General features: G+C 41.0%; 2 protein-coding genes across 2 annotated transcripts in view; one reads left to right on the top strand and one right to left on the bottom strand.

The window, feature by feature from the left end:
• Fank1 (fibronectin type III and ankyrin repeat domains 1) overlaps positions 1–21,911 on the bottom strand; it is a 67,434-nt gene that overhangs the window by 43,109 nt on the left and 2,414 nt on the right. The window lies entirely within an intron of this gene.
• The window catches only part of Dhx32 (DEAH-box helicase 32 (putative)), a 62,537-nt gene continuing 59,191 nt past the window's right edge, over positions 18,566–21,911 (top strand). Inside the window, exon 1 of the mRNA XM_042701309.1 lies at positions 18,566–18,627. The gene's annotated coding sequence lies outside the window, so the exon portion shown is untranslated. The remainder of the gene's footprint in view (positions 18,628–21,911) is intronic.

Raw genomic sequence — 21,911 nt, 5'->3', positions numbered from 1 at the left:
TGCAAAATCAACAAAATCTTTGATCCAAAGTAAAAAAAAAAAAAAATCCAATTTGTTCTTGGGTAGGAAAGCAGTAAAAGTTAAAATTATTCATGCCCTTACCTGACAATAAATCTGTCTGCTCCTTCCTATTTTCTATAATGGTATAACTTGAATTATATATGGAAGCTTGCAGGCAAGGGACACCTCCAATAAATCATATTATCTGTCCAGTCTTTAAGAAAGCCTTTGATCCTTTGCTTTTCTAAAGTGAGATGCTCAATAAACATCACTTCAAATCCCCTTCCAAATATATCCAGTGCCTGTCTTGGCTTTTGCCCTTTCACCTCAAAAAGCAGCACAACAGTATTGTGTATCCTTTGGGAGCTGATATTGTACAAGATGTTTGTTCTTGCCTAGTATACCCAACTTCCTGAGGCAGTAAGTTTCTGTACTGCAGTGTGAATTTCTTCCTTGTTCTAATTTTAAATTGTGAGTGGATGGGAATGTGAGCCTACATGTATGTTCCCTGTCAAATCCAAGATAATTGGTCACAGTTCATTTGACTTGAAAGCTGTCAAACCTTAAATGCTTTGAATTCTCCCTGCCATAGTATGTGTACACACATACATGCGCATGCGTGTGCACACACATACACATACACATTCTTCCTACTTTGGTGAAACTTGGTTTGTTTGGTAGATAATCATTTGAGATGAAGCATGAAACCGAGTTCTTATTAAAACTTCATTTAAAATGAGATGCATCAAATTTGATGAGATGTACAAGTCATGTCGAAAAACTTTACTACCTTGGGGGGGGGGGGGCAGCGTGGAGAAGGGGGCGGGGAGGGGGTGGAGATGGGAAGCCATGGGAAGGGGAAACAGAGGAGGAGGCAACAATGCTTGATAAGAAATGTACTCGTTATCTTGCTTATGTAATTGTAACCCCTCTGTATGGTATTTTCACAATAAAAAAAATCCCCCAAAAAAAGTACAGCAAAAAAAAGAAAAAAATTGAATATTAGTATGTTGTAGAAATTGTCAAGCAAAGCAATTGATATTAAAAAATACAGAAGTGATTGGCTTCTGCTAACGCTGTTTTAAGGCAGCTGCTTCTTTTAACTAGTTTTTCATGTTTAACTAAATACCCTTTGAATGAATTACCAATTCTCTGTTTTTTATTTTAAAAAAACATTATTTAGTGAAATTGTTCTGGAATTTCAAGTAAACCCACACTGGTTACTTCTGAATTCTTGCTTTCCTAAGGACCGTTTTCTGATCTGCGCCACAATGACAAATATCCAGACAAAGTTGTTTGTTGAGCACAGATGAGGACCACATCTGTGCCAACTGCTTTAGAGCACAGCCAGGCCCAGTGAAGCAACCTCGCTGCTCAGACACACAGCTACCTTCTTGAGGAGGGTCGGTGTCTAACCCCTGCAGGACACCGCACAGCAGAGGGCGTTGCAGAGCGCTGGAAGAACAGCAACAAACAACTTTGGGATACCATTCATCAGGAGAGGAGGGGAGACTCCACCAGTGGGCACACGACCATTTGTGCCTCAGAGACCCGGGTGTCTACGGAAATGGTCCTGAGTGCTGGACATTTTCATGGCCCAAACGGAATGCTTTGGTGTCAAAACTTCCCTCCAGCACCAAGTACAAATACAAACGTGTTTTCTTATTGTGTCGGAGTACAGCAGTATCTCCTCCTAGTCCTTTAAACAGCTTTGAGATTTAATCACATGCTATAAATTCACTGTTTTAAAGCATATGGTTCAGTCGTTTTCAACATACTCACAGACTTGAAAAACCTTGCCAAAATTATTTTTTATGCAAGCTTTGGGGTTTACATAGGGTCCTCGGGTTAGCTAAGGCAACTCTGAACCATTACCGAAGGAGATAGGTCAGTATACAAGCTCCAGGAAAATGCCTTTCTGCGTGTGTAAGACCGTGTACATTCACAAATTACCAGCCACATTTTGGACTCAAGTAAGAAGAGGATAAAAATATATCAATCCCAAAGGCTCGATAGACTTACAGTAAGCCTTTGCCCTCTCATAGATGACAGAGTTTGGCTGACAAGGGAGTGAGAATTGAGAAGGTTCAATGGCACCTGGCACAGGAAGCCCTCCCCCTCATTATAAAAAGTTGTGCTGCCTTTCCAGTAGACCCCAAGGCACCAGGTCCACCACATACAACATGGGCAGATCTCCTGGGCAAAACCCTGGAGCCAGCAGGGAGATGTGCAGAAAGCCCTCTAGTACAGAGATGGTGCACATGAGATGCTTGCATTATGGATCAACAAATACTGTGGGCCCAAGCCCATCCTTGCCAAATATATGGGGGGAGGGCCCTAGAGGGATAGTGGTTATAACGGTAATAAACACTAAATCTTGGATTTCTCAGGTGCAAGGGTGGTTTTCAAGCTACAAAGGATTGTAATGTGTTTACATGGTCATTTTTTTTTCTGTGAAATCTGCAAATTGAAGGCATTCAAAAGAGCTTTTTTCATCCCACATTCCCCTTTGTTGGATCTCATGATATTGAAGGTATTAATGTTCCCGGATTTACTACAGGGAGGTGCACCGGGAATATATTGGGTTTGGCTTAGCAGAGCATGCAGCCTGCAGTCTCTATCGTGTGTAATTGAGGGCCTGCTGCCCTCTCTATAGCAGTGACTTCCAGGGACCTTCCTGCCATCTGCAGTATTTATTTCCCATCACACAGTTAGCTGGTGACAGGCCATACTGCCTAACAGGCACTTCGGTGGAGAAAGTTTTTGATGCACATGTTGAAAGGTAATCTGAGGAAATTCTTCTGAAGATTACAATTTAAAATTTAATCAACAGATTTGGTTCTCATTGATATCTAATTAAAACTGAAGCTTTCACTTGTCAAAAAAGATATTCAACAAGTAGTATCTGAGATCTTTAAGACATCACACATTTCTTGCAGTAAATCACGTAACACATAGTATTACTATGAATGGCAATCATGTCTAAGGACCAGTCTGGTGATTTATGTATTCCTTATCACACCTCAACTCATCACAAAGTCTGACAGTTCCAGATAAAACAGCATGGGAAATTGCCACCAGTACAACAAAGTAGCCTGAAGAAGGAAATGTTCTGATGAGAAACTCCTACACATATTCCTGTGATGATTCAATATTTGCAGTTTATGAATAATTTGATTACACAATTAGGGGGCTCAATTGAATACAATGGCAATTTTTAAATGCATTTTACTTGCTCTTATGTGTGCCTTAACTTCAGATCAATTTTCTACTCCTTTTCTACAATTATTGATTAGTCCAAAATTTAAATTCAATATAAAGTATTGCCAGTGAAGCCAAGCAACAAAATTAAAGAACTAATGACTAACAATAGCTTTAAAAAATGTCAAAGAACTCTATTATGAAACAATGGAGGGCTGGGAAGGTGGCTCAGTGAAAAATTAAGGTAAATCAGAAAAGAAAATATTAAACGGAACGAAGATGCTTGAGCTCAATAGAGACACAATCAACCATGAAAAGAAAATACTTAATACATTCTTCTGTTTTCATCTAGAAAAAAATAAAAGCAATTCTAACAAGAAGTAGTGAAATAATTTAAAATAAAAGCAATTCTAACAAGAAGTAGTGAAATAATTTAACACAACTCACATAAACTGACAGATAAATGAAGCCATGGGACTGTGATCCTCTTACCAGGAAGAGTAACCCAATCATAGTAGATATATACAAAGGCATGTGCTCAACAAACAAGAAGTAGTTATTCTCAGTGTTAACCATACAAGTTCATGTATTATTGCCTCAAAGACATTGTTTGTAAAGGCAGGGATTATACATGCCACTTTTGTCTTACAACAATTCAACTAAACTAGAAATCAATAGTTTTAAAACCTGGGCCATTTCACTCTGCTCTAGATAACACAACTTAAAAAGAAAATACAAAGTAAATTGTAGGACATTTAAAAACTGACACAAACCAAGGTACAATAAATCAAAGTTCTTGGAAGGGGGCTGGGAAGGTGGCTCAGTGGTAGAGCGCTTGCCTTGCATGCCTGAGGCCCTGGGTTCGATTCCTCAGCACCACATAAGCAAAAAGAAAAAAGCTGGAAGTGGCGCTGTGGCTCAAGTGGCAGAGTGCTAGTCTTGAGCTGAAGAGCTGAGGGACAGCGCCCAGGCCCAGAGTTCAGGCCCCACGACCGGACCCCTCCCCCACCAAAGAAAAAGAAAAAAAAAGAAACAATGGAAAGTAGTTCTGGATAGCTGAGATGGTATGCATAATTCTTTTCAAAAAGTATCATGGTAGCCAAGAAAATATGGATAATTGCAGGGACAATAAAGAGATAAATAAGATGGTGAGAATCTGATTACTCTCCAAACAGGAAATGGAACTTTCTAGAAAAAAAAGCCATAATATTCATCAAGATAGTCTCAATTTAATGAATGCGTCTGGAACCCTGAGCACAGTGAACTTTTGCCCAGGCTTGTTACAAAAAAATAAGGCATTCACAGAACTGCTGCAAATCCCAAATCATTATTCCAATTTACAATAAGTCAAGCAGAATATACAAAGGGTTTGTTTAAATGCTTTTCAGTTTAGAGAATAAATAAATATGAACAAATCACTGTAAGCCTGGTTAGTCTATTCCACAATGAAAAATAAATAGTTTTTGTTGAATTATTAAATTTTTTAACAAAATACACATTACCCCAGGTAAGTTTTCCTACTGGATCGTATGTATTCAAAGCTCCTAAAAAGCTATCTGATGCTATCGCAGAACAGCAAGAGGCTCTGGCTATTTGAGGTACATATAAATGAATTCAAATGTTCTTTAGCATTGGCTTCAGATGCAGACAAGAAAGAATACGCAGCACTGCTACACAGAGTGATGAAAGGTGTTCAATGAAGAAGCAACTGAAGGGAAGGTCGTGCCTTTCAGCATGTGCAAGACCCTGAATTCTGTCTCTAGAACCACAAGAAAACAAAAACCATGCAAAAACAAAACAAAGTAACAAGTGGTGCTCTCCAAATAACAGAAACCTCAGGGAAGGGTTCAGACTAAGGGCTTGATTTCACAAGTTTTTATACAAGTTCCTGGAAAACTATTAAGAGTGAAAATACCCAGGTGCCAGTGATTCACACCTGTAATCCTAGCTACTCAGGAAGCTGATATCTGAGGATCACAATTCGAAGCCAGCCTGGGCAGAAAAGTCCCTGTGAGACTCTTATCTCTGATTAACCACTCAAATCCCAAAAGTAGAGCAGTGGCTCAAGTGGTATAGCGCTAGCCTTGAACATAAAGCAGCTCAGGGGCAGGGTCCAGGCCCTGAGTTTAAGCTCTGCAACTGACAAAAGAGTAAACAAATATAATTTATTTATTCTGAATAGTATACAGATAATTTATTTCTTTTTCTTTTCTTTTAGGTCTAAGACTAGAACTTGGTACCTGATGCTTTCGCTCACTGACTGGTGCTCCAACAACTGAGCCATACCTCCCAGCCCAATTTATTAAAAGAGAAAACACAAAATTAAGTGACAAATCAAGTTCAAATAAATAAATGGACTTTTTAAGACTCCGGGTTCAAACTCGTGGGCTTCTATATGTGAGGTGGAGCTACTCACATCTACACACAAATAAAAAGACACAGTGAAGGGCAGAGAAAGGAGGTATATTGTACAACATGGGGCAGCCATGGGACGACAGCACTTCAGTGCATCTTTTTTTTGGGGGGGGGAGGGTCAGTTGTGGGGCCTGAACTCTGGGCCTGGGCACTGTCCTTCAGCTCTTCAGCTCAAGGCTAGCGCTCTACCACTTGAGCCACAGCACCACTTCCAGGTTTTTCTGCTTATGTGGTGCTGAGGAATTGAACCCAGGGCCTCATGCATGCAAGGCAAGCACACTACCACTGAGCCACCTTCCCAGGCCACTTCAGGGCATCTTTAACCATCTTCAAGGTACAGATATGAGCTATAGGTTGACAAAGACAAAGAATTTGGGGCAGGGGGCAAAAAGGTATGACTAAGGACACCTACAGGTGTGCTCTGGTTGGTCATTATCTCCATTTTGGTTCTCCCAAGGTTGTAGAGAAGTTACCACCACATCGTCACTCGAGGGGAGCAGTCCCATAAGATGACTATTCTGCTACAGTGTGCAACTTCATTCTTACAGGTAATTTTCTGCTCCAGGGTGCAGCTTGATCATCACCAGTAACTGTCCTCATCTGGGGGAAGGGAGTAGTCTGCTCTGTGAGGCTCTAATGTTCCTTAGAGCAGTGCTGGTCCTTTTCATAGGGACATTATCAATCAGGCTTATCTTTCCTAGAACCCAAGTGATTGTAAATTAACTGCAGAGAGAATGGCTTAGAGCAAAGACAAATACAAAATGAAAGCAGGGATGGCAACCTCTTCTCCTGCTTTTAGTTAATACATGGGCTCAAGGAAAGAGGCAGTGCCCCTTAGCAAAAGCAGTTAAGCAGAAACCAAGAACCAAGTACTAGCATCACTGCAAATTCTACAATAACAAATGCATTATGTATGCCATTACCGTGTGCTATATTAAGATAGAAAACCCATTTGTCACCTAGAAAACCAAGGTTTAGCTATATCAAACTTGACCAGAAATTAAAGTATATGCAAGAATGGTTAAAATGTAGCTTTGGTTTAACAGAATGAGTTTAGATAACTTCAGCCTCTATTGTGCATTTGTGAGCAGTTTTATGGAAGGATGTTTATTAGATGAGGCTCTGACATTTGCAGTGCTCTTCTGAAACATCAGTAAGTACTTAACATACATTCTGGAAGCAGCTTGGCCAACTGGTTCTTCAAGTGTGGCCTACTTCATATTTTGCAAGAGTTACACATCCTCCTTATATTTCTCTATTGCACTAGATGTCTTGCTTTAAACACTCCTGTCAACTTAGATTTCCTTTCAAGCATCAAAGAAGAATGAGATGGTTTTCCCGTTATGAAAATTTTCATCTTGTAGCTCAAGTACACAGTATTTTCTAAGATATATTTTCTATGACTCAAAGAAGAACAAACACAAACAAGACTCAAAAAGTTTATTCAAAAACTTAAGAAAGCTTGCACAAAGATGACGATTTGTGTAATGTTATTCATATGAAGTGCTCCAAAAGGTAAATGCATAGCGTGGATGCAAAGAACTAAGGGAGAGAAGAACTGATAAACAACTGCTAATAGGATATGGAGTTTCTTAGGCAAGTGATGAAAATGTCTGAAATTAGAGGGTAACTTGCTTGCAATACTGTATTAAAACGTCACTGAACTTCACACATTTTAGAGAGTGAAGTTTGGGGCTGAGGTCACGGCTTAAGTAATAGAGCATCTGTCTAGCAAGCTTGAGCCCCTGAATTCAAACCCTAGCACCATAAAAAATTGAATTCATAGTGAGTTTTGGTCAAGTATATCTCAATATTTTTCAAGTTAGCAGAACTTAAATATGCCATATGAAATGAAATTTGTAAAACAATTTCAGACAAGCTTTTAAAATAATGTTTATAGACCTGATTTAGACCTATATGAATAGTTTCCATTTATTCATTAAGTTGCAGAAAATTATTAGACTATGGACTAAAAGTAATTAAAATGAACAGTGACAAGCAAAGAATGGAATTCAGTGAGAAAGATAAAAAGCTAAGTGAATTTCAAGTGAATACAGACAGAGCTAAATGAGCTCAAAGAGAATATAGCTAAACAGCTAAAAGAGTACAAAGAAGATACAGACAAACAAATTAACAAAGTAATTAAGCCAAGGCAAGGCATGAAACAGAACCTCAGTAATGAGACAGAAGTCCTGAAAAACAATCAAGTGAAGGCCAAGAAATGAAAAGGGACGTAGAGAACCTCTCCACCACAGTAGATGATATAGAAGATAGACTTTCTGAGCTTGAAGACGGAACAGATATACTAGAAAAGGTAGAAGAAAACAAAGGAAAAATTATCAAAGGAATATGAAATGAACTTGCAAGTACTTGAGTCAGTTAAAAGACAAAATTTATATATTATGGGTATTGAAGAGAATAAAAGATAGCTAGAGACATAAAAATATACTCAACAGAGTAATCATAAAAAAACTTCCAAAATCTTGAAAAACAAATGCCCATCCACTTACCAGACCCTTTTACAACACCCCATAGACAAGACCAGAAAAGAACCTCTCCACAACATATTATAGTTAAAATCTTAAGCACAGAGAGCAAGAAAAGCTGCTTACATGGGAAAACCTATTTGAATAACATATTTCTCCATAGAAACCACAAACTCAAGAAAGACTTGGAATGATGTGTTTTCAAGCACTGAAAGTAAATAAATACCATCCAAGAATACCCTATCAAGTGAAACTTTCAATCCTAAAATAAAAACATTCCACGATAAACAAAATTAAAATAATTTATTGCCACTAAACCCAAACTTCAGAAGATATTCAAAGAAATCCTGCAAACAGAAGGCCATCACAAACATAACAGAAGAAAAGAAAATATATCCCGAAAGATGACTACATATACAGGGGACAGGGAGTAATAAACACTAAAATCTGGAGGGAAATGGCAGGAACTACTACATGCGCATGCCTCTCAAGTCCAGCACGCAGTCTCAATTGACTAAATTCTCCAGTCAAAAACATAGAATGGAGAACTGGATCAAAAGTCAAGAGCCAACCATCCATTGCCTAAAAGAAGTACATCTTTCCAACAAAAACAAGTACTTGCTTAGAATGAAAGGTTGGAAAAAGATCTTACAAGCAAATGGACCTTGAAAGCAGTCAGGAACAGCTGTACTCATATGCAAGTAGATTTCAAATCGAAACTAGAAGAGACAAAGAAGGTCACTTCATACATTAATAAAGAGAAATCTCCAACAAGACGACATAACAATTCTTAACAGCTATGCACCAATGCTTGAGACAACCAACTTTGTTATCAAACACTACTGGACTCACACATATTGACCCCAAACAATGGTAGTTGGAGACTGAAATACCTCACTCGCACCAATAGGTCACCTGGGCAAAACCTCAGCAAGGAACCCTCAGATTTAAATGACACCACAGGCCAACTGTACCTATTAGACTCTACAGAATATGTCATCTGGCAGCTGCACAATACATTTATTCTCAGTAGCCCATGGGACATTCTCCAAGATAGATCATATTCTAGATCATAAAGCAAGTCTTAGCAAATCTAAGAAAACTGGAATAACCCCTTTAAGTTGTCATATCGTAATAGAATAAAATTAGGGGCTCACAACAATAGAAACCACTGAAAATATTCGAACTCAGAGGCTGAACCCATTGCTGAATGATAAATGGGTTATCAGAGATAAAAAGGGGAAATACAAGTTTTTAAAATTCTTGGACACAAATGTCTATAGCTTTGAGTACATATACCAGCAAAATAGATCTCACATTAATACTCCAATAATGCACCTCAAGCTCACAGAAAAACAAGAGCAAGCCAAACCCAAATCTAATTGATAGAAAGAGATAATAAGGATTAAGACAGAAACTGATAAAATAGAGACTTAAAGGAGAAAACCCAAGACATTACTTTCCTGCCTGAGCAGGAGCAGGCAAGTCCAGGAGTCTCTTATCTCAAATTAACAACTAAAAATGCAGAGGTAGAGGTATGGCTTACATGGTACAGTACCACCCTTGAGAGGATAAAGCTAAGAGACAGCACCCAGGCACTAAGTTCAGGCCCCAATATTGGCATGCTTGCACGCGCGCACTCATACTCATGCTCATACACACACACACACACACACACACACACACACACACACACACACACACACAAATAAAACCAAAAACCTAATCTATGCTGCCAGCAGTTGAAGCAGTGGAGGTAAAATCTGGAAGAATGATGCTCAGGTTTTCTGAGGTTGTAGCACTGTTCTGTTGCACTGTTCTGTTTCTTGATTTGGGGTCTAGATCTAGGATCTAGGATGCAGAAAATTCAAGCCATATACTTAAGATAGGTGCATTTTTCCTTGGGTACATTGTACCTCAGCAAAAACTGTGCTCAAATTTTCACTTATGAAAACAATAAAAAGAATGCAATTACCAAAACCACAAAACACCTGAAGACAAATAGGAAAACTGCAACAGAAACAAAGGTGGCTGTCTTAGTTCAAATTTTGATCCTTATAAAGTCTATTACTTGAACTGTCAAATGAATATGCATCTTGTATCTATGCTCTGACATTTAACTCAATCAAAGCCTGAAAAGCAAATCAGATGCCTAGAAAGGTACTCTGCCCTTCTTCTGTGGTTAGCAAAGCCACCTTCAAGTCTGCTACAGTCAGAATGCTGCATCCAAGGGAGGCAATGTATGCAAGCATTTCATTGCTTGTGCCTCTCATTAGTTTTAAAAGATTGCAGTTATTACATAACTTCACAAGAAAATTATGTAAGAAATCTAACCATTTTAAAGAAAAAGTTTAATAACAATATTAATGGCAATACTAAATTATGTTTCTATTCTAGCAACCAAAGTGATTGCAAAATTGTTAAGCTATACAGTATTACAATGTCCTATAGCCAAAGTAAGGAAAACTATTACAGAAATGTACTGAACAATCAGCTTATCAGTTACTTTTCTAGATTTTATAACATTGGTACTATTTGTTAGCTCTGTGTGTGTGTGTGTGTGTGTGTGTGTGTGTGTGTGTGTGTGTCTTTTTTTTCTCCGCTCTTGAGGCTTGAACTCAGGACCTGGGCACTATCCCTAATCTTTTTTTGCTCAAAGCTACTGCTCTACCGCTTGAACCACAGCTCCACTTCTGTTTATTTTTGTGGGGTTGGGGGGGTTTTGTGTGTTTTGTTGGAGATAAGAGTCTCACAGACTTTCCTGTCCAGGCCAGCTTTGAACAACTATCCCCAGAGCTCAGCCTCCTGAGTAACTAGGATTACAAAAGCATGAACCACCATGCTTTTCATATTTTTTAATTTTAAAAATATTTTTATTTTTTAATTAATTGGATCTTTGTCATTCTAAATTAATAGATACTTTTATGATCTACTCTAGGCTTACAGTTTTCATTCTTTACCTTAAAAAAAAAAAGAAGGTGATAGCGCTATGGTTTGCATTCTGGGCCAGGCAGTCGCTCCACTGCTGAGCCATGCCTCTAGCCCTACATTCTTTTTCTTGACAAGTCTCCGAATTGCTTTAGAACCACAAAACCTTGATCTGCTTCTGAGTTGGATTTACATTTATAGCAAGCCTTTAGTTTCTTACCATGTTAAATATAAGGTGCCAGAGTTGTGATTTCTATGCTATCCAGGAACCAAGAATAAGTTAATTTAAGAAATGCATTCACACATTATTCACTCTTGTAGTAAGTATCTAAGGACGCCAGGCTCTGTGCTAAATTTCGAGCCAGCACGCAAGGCTCCCGCTCCTCCAGGAAGGGTACAGCCCTATGGGACAGGGAGAGGCGCAGCTGATTAACCCCCCAGTGGCAGCTACCGTCAATGTCGCTGTCCTGTGGCAGGGGTTCCAGCAGAGGAGGAGGTCTCCAGTGAAACAAGTAGAAGGATACAAAAGAAGTTTGCCCTCCAGCCCCGTGCCCTGGACCAGGGATGCAGACTGCACAGTCTCCACCCAGCTCTGGGCTGACCTGGAGGAACATCCCTGTACCAGAAGCCCAGCTGGGCCCAGGCAACACGCCTGCAGGGCAGGTGCCAACTCTACCAGGCGGCCACCACTGGCAATTCCAGCAAGTGGTTAGCAGCAGGAAGATGGACAGACGTAATCCTGGCCACGTCCCAGCTACCTATGCAATGCTCATCCTGTTTGCAAGGAATAGCGAGGCAGGGAGTTGAGCCGCTGCACAATAAGCTGTTGAGCGGTCTGCACAGAGCTCGGATTCCAGTGCTGAACAAATGGTAGCTGTTCACATCGTGGCCCTTCCTCCTCGGGTCAGCCTCCATTCATTCAGACCTGGAATTCTGCCCTGGCTCCCACCTCGGGATAGGCTGACACCCAGAAGCCGTCATCTGCTTGCCCAACACTGCCACCTACTGCCCAAGGCTGGAACCCCTCTGAACCCGGCTCATTTCTGCTCTTAGCCAGCAGGCAGAGTGTGGCAATATATATTCAGGGATACATTTATGTATGGTACAGTACAAGGAAACGCCTATAAGCAAATACAAAATAGCTATTTTGGGAAGTGTCTTCTGTTGCGTTATAAGAATCAGCTTAGAGAGAAGTCAACAGCTTAAACACAAGCACAGTTTGAATTGTTTTTCCAACTGTACCATTGCTGCTTATTTCTCCATTTGATTATAAACAAATCAAGAGTAGGGATTGTGGCTGGGCACCAGTAGTTCACACCTGTAATCCTAGCTACTCAGGAGACTGAGATCTGAGGATCAAGATTCATGGCCAGCCCAGGCTGAGAAATCTGAGAGACTTTATCTCCAAATAACCAGGAAAAAAAGCCAGAAGTAGAGGCAGGGGCTGGATTGGTGGAGCTCCATCTATGAGTGAAAAGCTAAGAGACAAGGCCTGATCTCACACACCTGATACATGCACACACAGCAGATATTGCATTTTACTGTGCTTTATTCCTAAATTCAAAATATTAGAGAAATAAACCAATGCAAAAGTTTGAAAAGCCAAAAAACATACTCCTTTATGTACAATGTGTAATGTACAATAAAATGACCCTGAAGCATCCCTGAACATGGGGAAACTGAGTATTTCTAAGTAATCCATGAGTCAAGATTTTGTCTTAGGGAGTGGGGGAAAACCAACCAACCAACCAACCAACCTCTTTCAAAGTATAGAAAAATTCCCCAATTTATGAAGCTAAAATAAATCAAAGATATAAAAACGTAACAAAGTGCAAGAAAAAATATTTACAAGTCAATATAATTAAATGAAGCTTCATTTTTAAGCGGCAAGGCAAGGTGGCAGTGACCATGGTCTTGGACTCAGGAGATTGAGGGAAGAGGATGGCTGTAGTTTGAAGTTTGAAGCCATATCCAGACACTGTCTCAAAACAGAGAGTGGGGGGAGTATGGGGAGCTTATAGGTCTGGCCAACATGAAATATGTATGTTACAGCCTCTCCTTCTTATTGATTATTATTTACAAAATCTGAGTAAAATCTAAGCTTTGAAAAGTAAATAGAAAGCAGACCTAGAGAATGATTGGTGTAGCAACAGTGATAGGGACCATATTATGGGTTATAAAACAGACTCTACTGTTAAAGAACAGCAATCTATGCTCTGGTGATAAAGGAATTAAACTAGAAATCAACAGCAACATTTCTGAAACATCCCCTAGCATATGGAAATTAAAGAACATCTTTCTAAATGATTCATGAGTTAAAATGTCTTGAGGAAATGAGAAAAATATTTTAAACTGAATGAACATAACATAAACTTACCACAATTTGTGCTTGCTGGGAAATTTACAGCATCAAATTCTTATGTTTGAAAGAAAGAAAGGCTGGGCATTCAGTGGCTTTAACGTCTCAGGAGGCTGAAATCTGAGGGTCAAGGCTAGAAAACCAGCATGGGGAAGACAAATCTGAGACTTATCTCCACTTGACCTATCAGTAGAGCTAATGTTGAAATGAGCTGTGACATGAAAGGAAAATCTCAGGGAAAGCAACACTGAGCACATGTTCTGAAATGCCGTTTAGAGGCAATGGAGGAAGCAAGACTCAGGCACTTCTCAAGCTGCTGCCTGGAACCTGAGTTTCTTAATAGAGACACCTTAACAACCAGGTGATCTCAAGGTGACCTGAGATGTGTGGCAAGCTTTCACTTTAAGAACATTTTCACTGTGTACATACATTCTTTTTTTCTTAATTTCTATCAGTTAAGTGATCTCAACCATGTGGCCCCTATTGTTTCCTAACATGGAATAAAATTTTCCTATCTAGGGCACTTTCCTGCTTTACAATAAATCAAATCGGCTGAGTCTTCCAGATCTGCAATAAGTCCAGAAAAAAAAAAACAAAAGTATACCACTGAATTCTTCTGTATGTCATATCTTTCTTCACTACAGCCTGAAATTACATGCTATGTTTCACAATGTAAAGGAACCCAACAAAAACATAAAACATCAAAATAAATACGACATCCAAAATTAGAGACAGAGGACAAGTCACAGGAATTAGTACCCAAGCCCAGATCTTGCCTGGCATTACCACGCAGGTATGTATCCTTTGATGGAGGAATTTTGAAGAGAACTCAACTAAAGTCTAAACCCATCATGAAAAATCATGGTATTTTAGTTCCAGGATTTCCAGAATTATTGATAGAAACAAGAATCAGGAATGAATATTCTCAAGAGAAAACAATTTAGAAGCAAAAAATGGGGTCAGAAACAAGTGGAAAATAGAAAATAATACAATTCTGTGAAAAGGCTCTCTTGAAGGTCTCATAGTGAACTGGTTTACACACTTTGGACTCACTTGAACTCCAGTATCTCACAAAGAAGGATCCTTTTTGAAGCCCTCAGTTCAGTTTTAACCAAGGTTACCTCCAGGCCTGGCTAAAGTTCTACAGTCCCTGTGATTCAAAGATAAAGGATCCCTTTCAGCTTAAACCCAGCCCTGCTGGGTCACAGGGCAGAGAAGCTGCATTCTTACCCCCAAGATCAGGCTGATGATGTTGGAAGTCAGCTTCTGAATATTTTCTAGAGCAAATGATAGCTGGCCCTTCTCTTCAAGGGACTGGGGTTTAAATTCATGTAATCCTCCTGGCCTTCTATTTCACTGTGAACCTAGAAATACCTTCCCTTTCCTACTGATTTACCTTTCAATTATAAGCAGGCATACTCAGGCCCAGTCATCTTTTGTTTGTCTCTATTCAAATACTGTATTTTGACTGCTTTGTTACAGCCAAAGTTATTTCTGAGGCTCTGCCCTGAAATATGTTCCCAACCACGTAGGAAGAAATGTAATCACAGTGTGTACACAGAGTGAATTATTCAAAGGCCTAGATAAAGGCCTCTGTGAGCCTTCCCAGGAATCCTGCAAAATAGGCCTCACAGGCCCCTGACTGCAGGGGCCGCCACTCATCCCCAAACCCAGAGCCAGTACACAGCAACCTGGGCTTGATGCTCTCCATCCACACTGCCTAGCCGGACTATGATGGCTGCTGGCACTGTCACAATTGCAAATTAATCCATCTTTATCTAACATTAATTCACAGCAAACAGATGCCAGTTGGAAGGACTGGTGGCAGTGACTTATCAGGAGAAAGTTTTAGTAGAAACAGCTGTGGCACGCCAGCCTGCACACCAGCCGTGCAATCAAGTCACCATCTGACAACGGACTCGAGCACAGAGCTCACTGAGCACCAGGATGTGTGACACTTGCCACTCACAGGCTGATGCAGGACAGGGTTCAGAGGTCAGGCAGCAGCCACCGTGACGGGTGTACACTCTGCAAGGGGCCGGGGGGCGAGGGGGGGGGCACCAGTGTGCCTTTAGAATCTTCTATCAGAGTTTCTGCCAGGTCTGCACAGCAGGGGACAGAAATCAGAGGACTCCCTTAGAGACTTCATCTCTGCATCTCCCTCTTTGCCCTTTCAGGAAACAAAAACTGTAAGAACTGGGCTTGGTGGGGGTAGATATTTTTCTTTTATAGTCCTAGGATACATAGTTCATTAAGTCTTGTGATTCCTTGGAAATCATTTTGAAGCTTCTATTGAAGTTAAATATTACGTACATTAAACATCTTTTGGCTTAAGGCTCCAGTTATTAACCAGAATATTTGATTAGTACTTTTACTATACCAACTTAAACCTCAAACTAGCCAGGCTACCAAAAGCAATGAAGTTGTCATTGTTGAAGGTAATAATTGTTCTCTTTCCCTCATGTTATAATGCCTCAAAAAAAATTGGCTGTGTCAATATACAAGAAACCAAAGAATGTACTATTGATCTCCAAGCTAAGGAGAGGGGAGGAGTTTCCATTTATGGTTCATTTTTCATTGGAAAAACACTTCAGTTCAGTGCAGGTGGTTTTCTAAATGATAAAACAAACAGATTGTACCTCATGTGCAAATAATTGGTTAAGAGGTGGTGACATCATGAAGCCTGGGATATACTGACCTTGGTAGGGACCATATACAAGAGCTAGCAGGGCACAGAGGTTGGGGGCCCAGTGACAGGGAACAGAGCCACACCCTGCTTGTTAATTCTACTTTGTATCAGGAGCCAACATTATTTCTGTATCACCACTAATCCAAAACTGCGATAAGGCCATTCTAATCCAGGTAAATGAACCTCTGTGTGTGTGTGTGTGTATGTGTGTGTGTGTGCATGTATATGCGCATGTGCGCACGTGCGCACCGGTAGTGAGGTTTGAACTCAGAGCCTGGGCCCTGTCCTTGAGCTTTTTTGCTCAAGGATAGTGCTCTACCACTTCAGCCCAACTCTATTTCTGGCTCTTTGATGGATAACTGAAGATAAGAGCCTTGTGGATTTTCTTTCTTAGTCTAGCTACCAACCTCCATCCCCAGATCTCAGCCTCCTGAGCAGCTATGATTATAAGCATGAGCCACTGGCACCCCAGCATCCATTTTATTTTCATGAACAGAAGGTGGTAGGAATAATGATGGATGGAATGTGTTTGACACATTTCTTATCCACTATTGTGACATAGGAAACTTTGGATATATTGGATACATGCAGAGAACCCAGGCTGTGCAAGCTAACAGGAAGGCCAAGAAGGTAAAGAACAGAGAACAGCAATAAAGATCGAGTCCTGGCTCTGGAGGAGATTGTAACATGCCGCACAGAGGAAAAGTTCCTAATAATGGAGACGCTCAAAGACATAGGAATTTTCACTAGGAAAATAGTACAAAGTTCAGGTTCAAAAATATACCGTGTGAAGGGGCTATGGGAAAAGACATAAATGCCTATCACTGGAAGTGTGAACTGTACACTGGCAGTCTCTGTAGTGTGCTGTCGTTTGGATGCTGCATCCTCTCCCCCCCCCCCTCCCCTCTCTTGTGTGGCCCATGTGTTAAAGGCTCCATCCACAGGGTGGCACTGTCAGGAGATAGTAGAAGACTTAGTGGGTGGAACCTAGTGGGGTCCCTGAGTTATTTGAGGTGTTGCTTCAGGAGATTGTGGAACCTGAGTCCCTCCTTGCTGCTCCCTGGCCACAAGGTGAATGTTCCCCAATATTGCCATTTGGAGCCCTGGGAAAGGCCTATTACAAATAGCTCTACACCCAGGAGCTAAAACAAACCTTTGCTCTTTATAAATGACATCAGGTGTTTGTTACAAAGATAGACAACACAGACTGGAGTAACTTAACAGGACAAATACTAATCTTCACAGGAGAATTTCATGTTTAGACAGATAAAAAAATGTGAGACAGGGGCTGGGAAGGTGGCACAGTGGTAGAGTGCTTGCCTTGCATGCATGAGGCCCTGGGTTCGATTCCCCAGCACCACATAAACAAAAAGAAAAAAAGCTGGAAGTGGCGCTGTGGCTCAAGTGGTAGAGTGCTAGCCTTGAGTTGAAGAGCTGAGGGACAGCGCCCAGGCCCAGAGTTCAGGCCCCCCCCCCAAAAAAAAGTGAGACACAAGAGTTACTACCACCCCTCCCCTCCAACCTCCTTTACAATTGTTTATAAAAAGCAAACAAAAAAAAGCAAGTTTCCTATTGCTGCTATAACAAATGGCCACCCACCAAGTGGTTTACAACAATACAAGCTTTGCCTTACAGTTCTGGAGGTCCTACAGATACAATGCAAGCAAACCGCTGGTTTTCCTTGGGTTCTGGGGTACAGTCCACCTCTTTGACTCGTCCATCTCCTCACCTAGCCTCATAGAGACTGACATTGCCGTTCTGGCCCTGACCTTAGCCCGCTCTCTCCCTTTCATGAGCAGCATTGTGGTGGAGTCTATTGGGCCTAGGTGGATAGCACAGGCTACTCTCCCACGTGATCATCTTTGATCCCAAAGCCTCCTGGGCCACAGTCACAGGTCTAGGGGGTTAAGGTGTTACTCTGCCAGAGTAACTGCTGGGAAGAAAATGAACCTCCACCAGTAGTGGACTGATTAAATAAATTACAGTAAATTCCTATCGTCAATTCAGACTTAGTCCTGCATTCACTGATGTGGGAGCTGGAGAGGGCAAACAATACTCAAAGACTGAAAGAGAGGGTGATGTGCAGGAGGGTTTAAAGGCTGAATAATGGACAGGCAGAGGTCAGGAGGCAGTAAGAAAATTCTGGCAGTAAGAAAAGCCCCCAGCTCCCCAAGGTGTTCTGAGGATAAACAGCTCCACTTTAACCCTTGGCTTACCACACAGCCCTGTGCACATGGACACACACACACACACACACACAAGCATGCATGTGGGTGTGAGTTATTTGCCTACTGAGTTTACACCACCTGAATTTAACAAGCCATCCAGGCTATTCCTAGATGATGCCGGAGCACACAAGTCCCTCCTTGAATCTGGTTGGCTGCCTCAGACCAGACAAGTTGCAACAACTTGTTCCTTGCCCAGCAAGCAAAGCTGAGTCAGCAGACAAGATTTCCTCTGAGGCTCAGCCAGGTAAACCTCAGTTCTGGGGACACCGCGCTGATCATGAAGGCTTTCTGTCCCTTTCTGTGGTCTGCTGAGCATCAAAGGTCAGGACTGTGGCAGCTTTCAGAATTTTGATGGGGATTTAAAAATATGACTGTGTAAAAGGGTGTCGCTTTTAAAATTGCTCATTTCAAGTTTGATTTCTGTATTTACTTCTTAATAATACTGATTTGAGTTCTAACCTAGTTGAAAGACAATATTCTTTAGAGGCTACAACTACTAAAATTGCTACACAGATTTGTAGATTTGTTAAATTCTGGGCTTAAGTAAGAAATTTCTTTAAAAATCCTTGCCAGCCTTCCAGTAACTAATGAGCATATATTCTATGGGATTATTATGACCTGGTGGCCCCTTGGTGCAAAAAGATAACTTTATTCTCATATCTCCCTTAATATTAATAGATAAAATGAGTCTCTTAAAACATCCACTTATGCTAGAAAAAGGATTATCATATTTGTAATCACTGTGTGTGTGTGTGTGTGTGTGTGTGTGTGTGTGTGTGTGTATGTGTGCTAGCATGCACCAGTACTGGGGCTTGAACTCAGGGCCTTGTGCTCTTGGCTTAGCTTTTTTGACTCTACTTCTTAAGGCACACTCCCACTTCTGGTTCATTAGGGTTAACTGGTGATAAGAGTCTCTCAGATTTGTTTGCCCAGGCTGGCTTCTGAGATTCTTAGATCTCAGCTTCCTAAGGAGCTAGATCACAAGCATGAGCCACTGGTGCCAGGCTTCACGCTGACATTTTTTTAAGCACCTGATTTAAATGAACTTCACCCAAAGCATACCCAGAAGGGCCCTTCTGTTGTAGAGTAAAACTGCTTTCTTCAAGTGTAGGCATCCAGCTGGGAAGAGCAATACCATCCATTCAATAATGTTTGCTTAGGACATAATCCCTGCTAGACACCACGAACAAAATAATAAACAAGGCTGACAGGGGCCTGCCCTCTTAGCCACCCTACCATGTGGTGTGGGAGTAGATGTCTAAAAATTAATAGAATAATTGCCATGTTTGATTATCACTATGAAGAGGGGGGAAAAAACAACCAGGAAAAGCATCAGCCAGGGACACTGCCTCCTCTGAGAACTGAGGAGAAGTGAGGAGGAGGAGGAGGAGGGAGAGGAGGAGGAAGAGAAGGAAGAAGAGGAGGGTATTTAAGCAAGGACTAAAGGGCACCCGGATTCAGCCCAGCCAGAACAGGAGGATGGTATTCCTGGCAAGGGAGCTGGAGAGTTTGTACCAAGAGCCACGGTCCTGAAAGGAGTTTGGTATGCCTGAGGACTAAAAGCATAATATATTTAAGGCCCCAAATTGCTAAGTCTGAAGAGGCAGCTAGATCATAAGAGGCCTAAGAGGACACTGGGCCAGGGGAAAGGAACTCAGAACTAAGTGGGGTCCACAGTCACCATTAGTGAGATGGTGACATGTGGATACCACTGTTCCAAGCAGGGGAGGAGAAAGGGGCACATAAACAGACAAGTGGGAGGGGCAGACAGAAAACAAGAGGAGTCAGGGTGACTCAGATTTCAGGATGAAGCCATTGAAGGAAAGAAGGTAAGACAAGTGGAGGGACAGGTTGGGAGAGATGAGTCCACTCCTTTAGCGTATGCCCCTTAGTCACTTGAGTAAATATCTCCATTTAGCATTAATTCTCAAACCTTAACCTGGCACTGGTGGCTCATGACTAGTAATCCTAACTACTCAGGAGGCTGAGATCTGAGGATAATAGTTCAGAGCCACACTGTGCAAGAAAGCCCATGAGACTCTTATCTCCAATTAACCACCAAAAATCCTTTGAGCACTGTGGCTCAAAGTGATAGAGTGGTAGCCTTGAGCAAAAGAGCTCAGGGACAGTGCCCAGGCCCCAAGTTCAAGCCCCACAACAAACAAAAAATAAAAACAGTCTGGCCTATGTTCAGCCCATCCGTGTGTGTGTGTGTGTGTGTGTGTGTGTGCATGTGCACAAGAAAATTTTTAAAAAGATCAGAAAATGGATGGACACAGTTGTATTCAACCTGACACAGAGCCAGAACACATTTATTTATAACTGGCCTAGAGAGCTGAGGGAGCAGGAGATGAGGATTTGTATTGGTGGTATATTTATAAATACAGTTTTTAATCAAAGCATGTGTTTTCTTCAGCTTGCCTATTTAGTCAGATTGTGATTGTTTAGTTGGGGTAAAGACCCTCAAAACCACTCAAAAACCCTCAAAACCTCCTACTGAATTTACTTACTAAGATATAAGAAGTCACACTGTTAAACTTAGGGGTTTGTTTTGTCTTTTTGGTGCTAGAACTGGGACTTGAACTCAGGACCTGAGTTTAACTTTTCAAGGCCAGCACTCTACCATGTCAGCCACAGCACCACACCTGGCTTTTTGCCGGTTAATTGGAGATAAGAGTATTATGTTCAAAAAGAAATGTACTCTTTACCAGACTTATGTAACAGTAACCTCTCTGTACATCACCTTTGTAATAACAATAAAAAATGAAAAAAAAGAGTATGGACTTTTCTGCTCAGGCTGCTTGGAATCATGATCCTCAGATCTCAGCCTCCTGAGTAGGATTAGGAATAATTTGATAGATGTTTTCCATGTTCTATCATGCATGGGTTATCATTCCGATAGTAAAGTTAAAGAAAATTAAGATATAAATGTGATGTGTTTGGAATGGAAGTGCAACCCTGGAATCCTAGACCTCTGGAGACTGAGGCAAAAGGATCAAGTGTTGAGATCTAGGCTCATAATGAGACCCTGTCAACATGAAAAGAAAAAGGTGTAAATGAACAAGCCAAGAGCTCAAACCAGTGTGCACAGCCCAAGGTTGTGAACTTGTTTAATTTGCCTGTTCCCTAAGGAATCAATCATTGCTTGGCTCATTGACTTGTTACTCTGTAATACACTGGTCACCCCAGTCCTCCTTCGCCTAATGCCAGAGCCTGACCCAGCTGTGAGTCTGAAGGGCTTAGGTTTATTAGATGTTAGTGACTCCGTTAATGAAGGTCATCCCTAAAAGTAATAGAAAACTAAGTGGGTGAAAATCAAATGGCCATGACTGTCTTGAGGATTCTCTCTGGTTGTTCCTGAGGATGTTCTTAGACACATGTTTAATCCTCAAAAGCACTTGAACACCAATTAACTGATGCTACAGGCAACTGTACTTGTATTATTTGAAACCCCACAATAACACAAGGTACATGTAAACACCAGCCTTAAAATACATTTCATCATGTCAGTGTAACAACATACTGTTAGTATACTACTGAAAATGGAATCGTAATTTCGTATGATTATACTCATCAGTATCAAACTATTGTGCCATCAGTTCAGT

Source organism: Dipodomys spectabilis, unplaced genomic scaffold, assembly GCF_019054845.1.
Source record: "Dipodomys spectabilis isolate Male_0828 unplaced genomic scaffold, ASM1905484v1 ptg000289l, whole genome shotgun sequence".
Classification (NCBI taxonomy): domain Eukaryota; kingdom Metazoa; phylum Chordata; class Mammalia; order Rodentia; family Heteromyidae; genus Dipodomys; species Dipodomys spectabilis.
The sequence above is the reverse complement of the archived record's forward strand: the minus strand, read 5'-3'. Positions and strand labels throughout refer to the sequence as shown.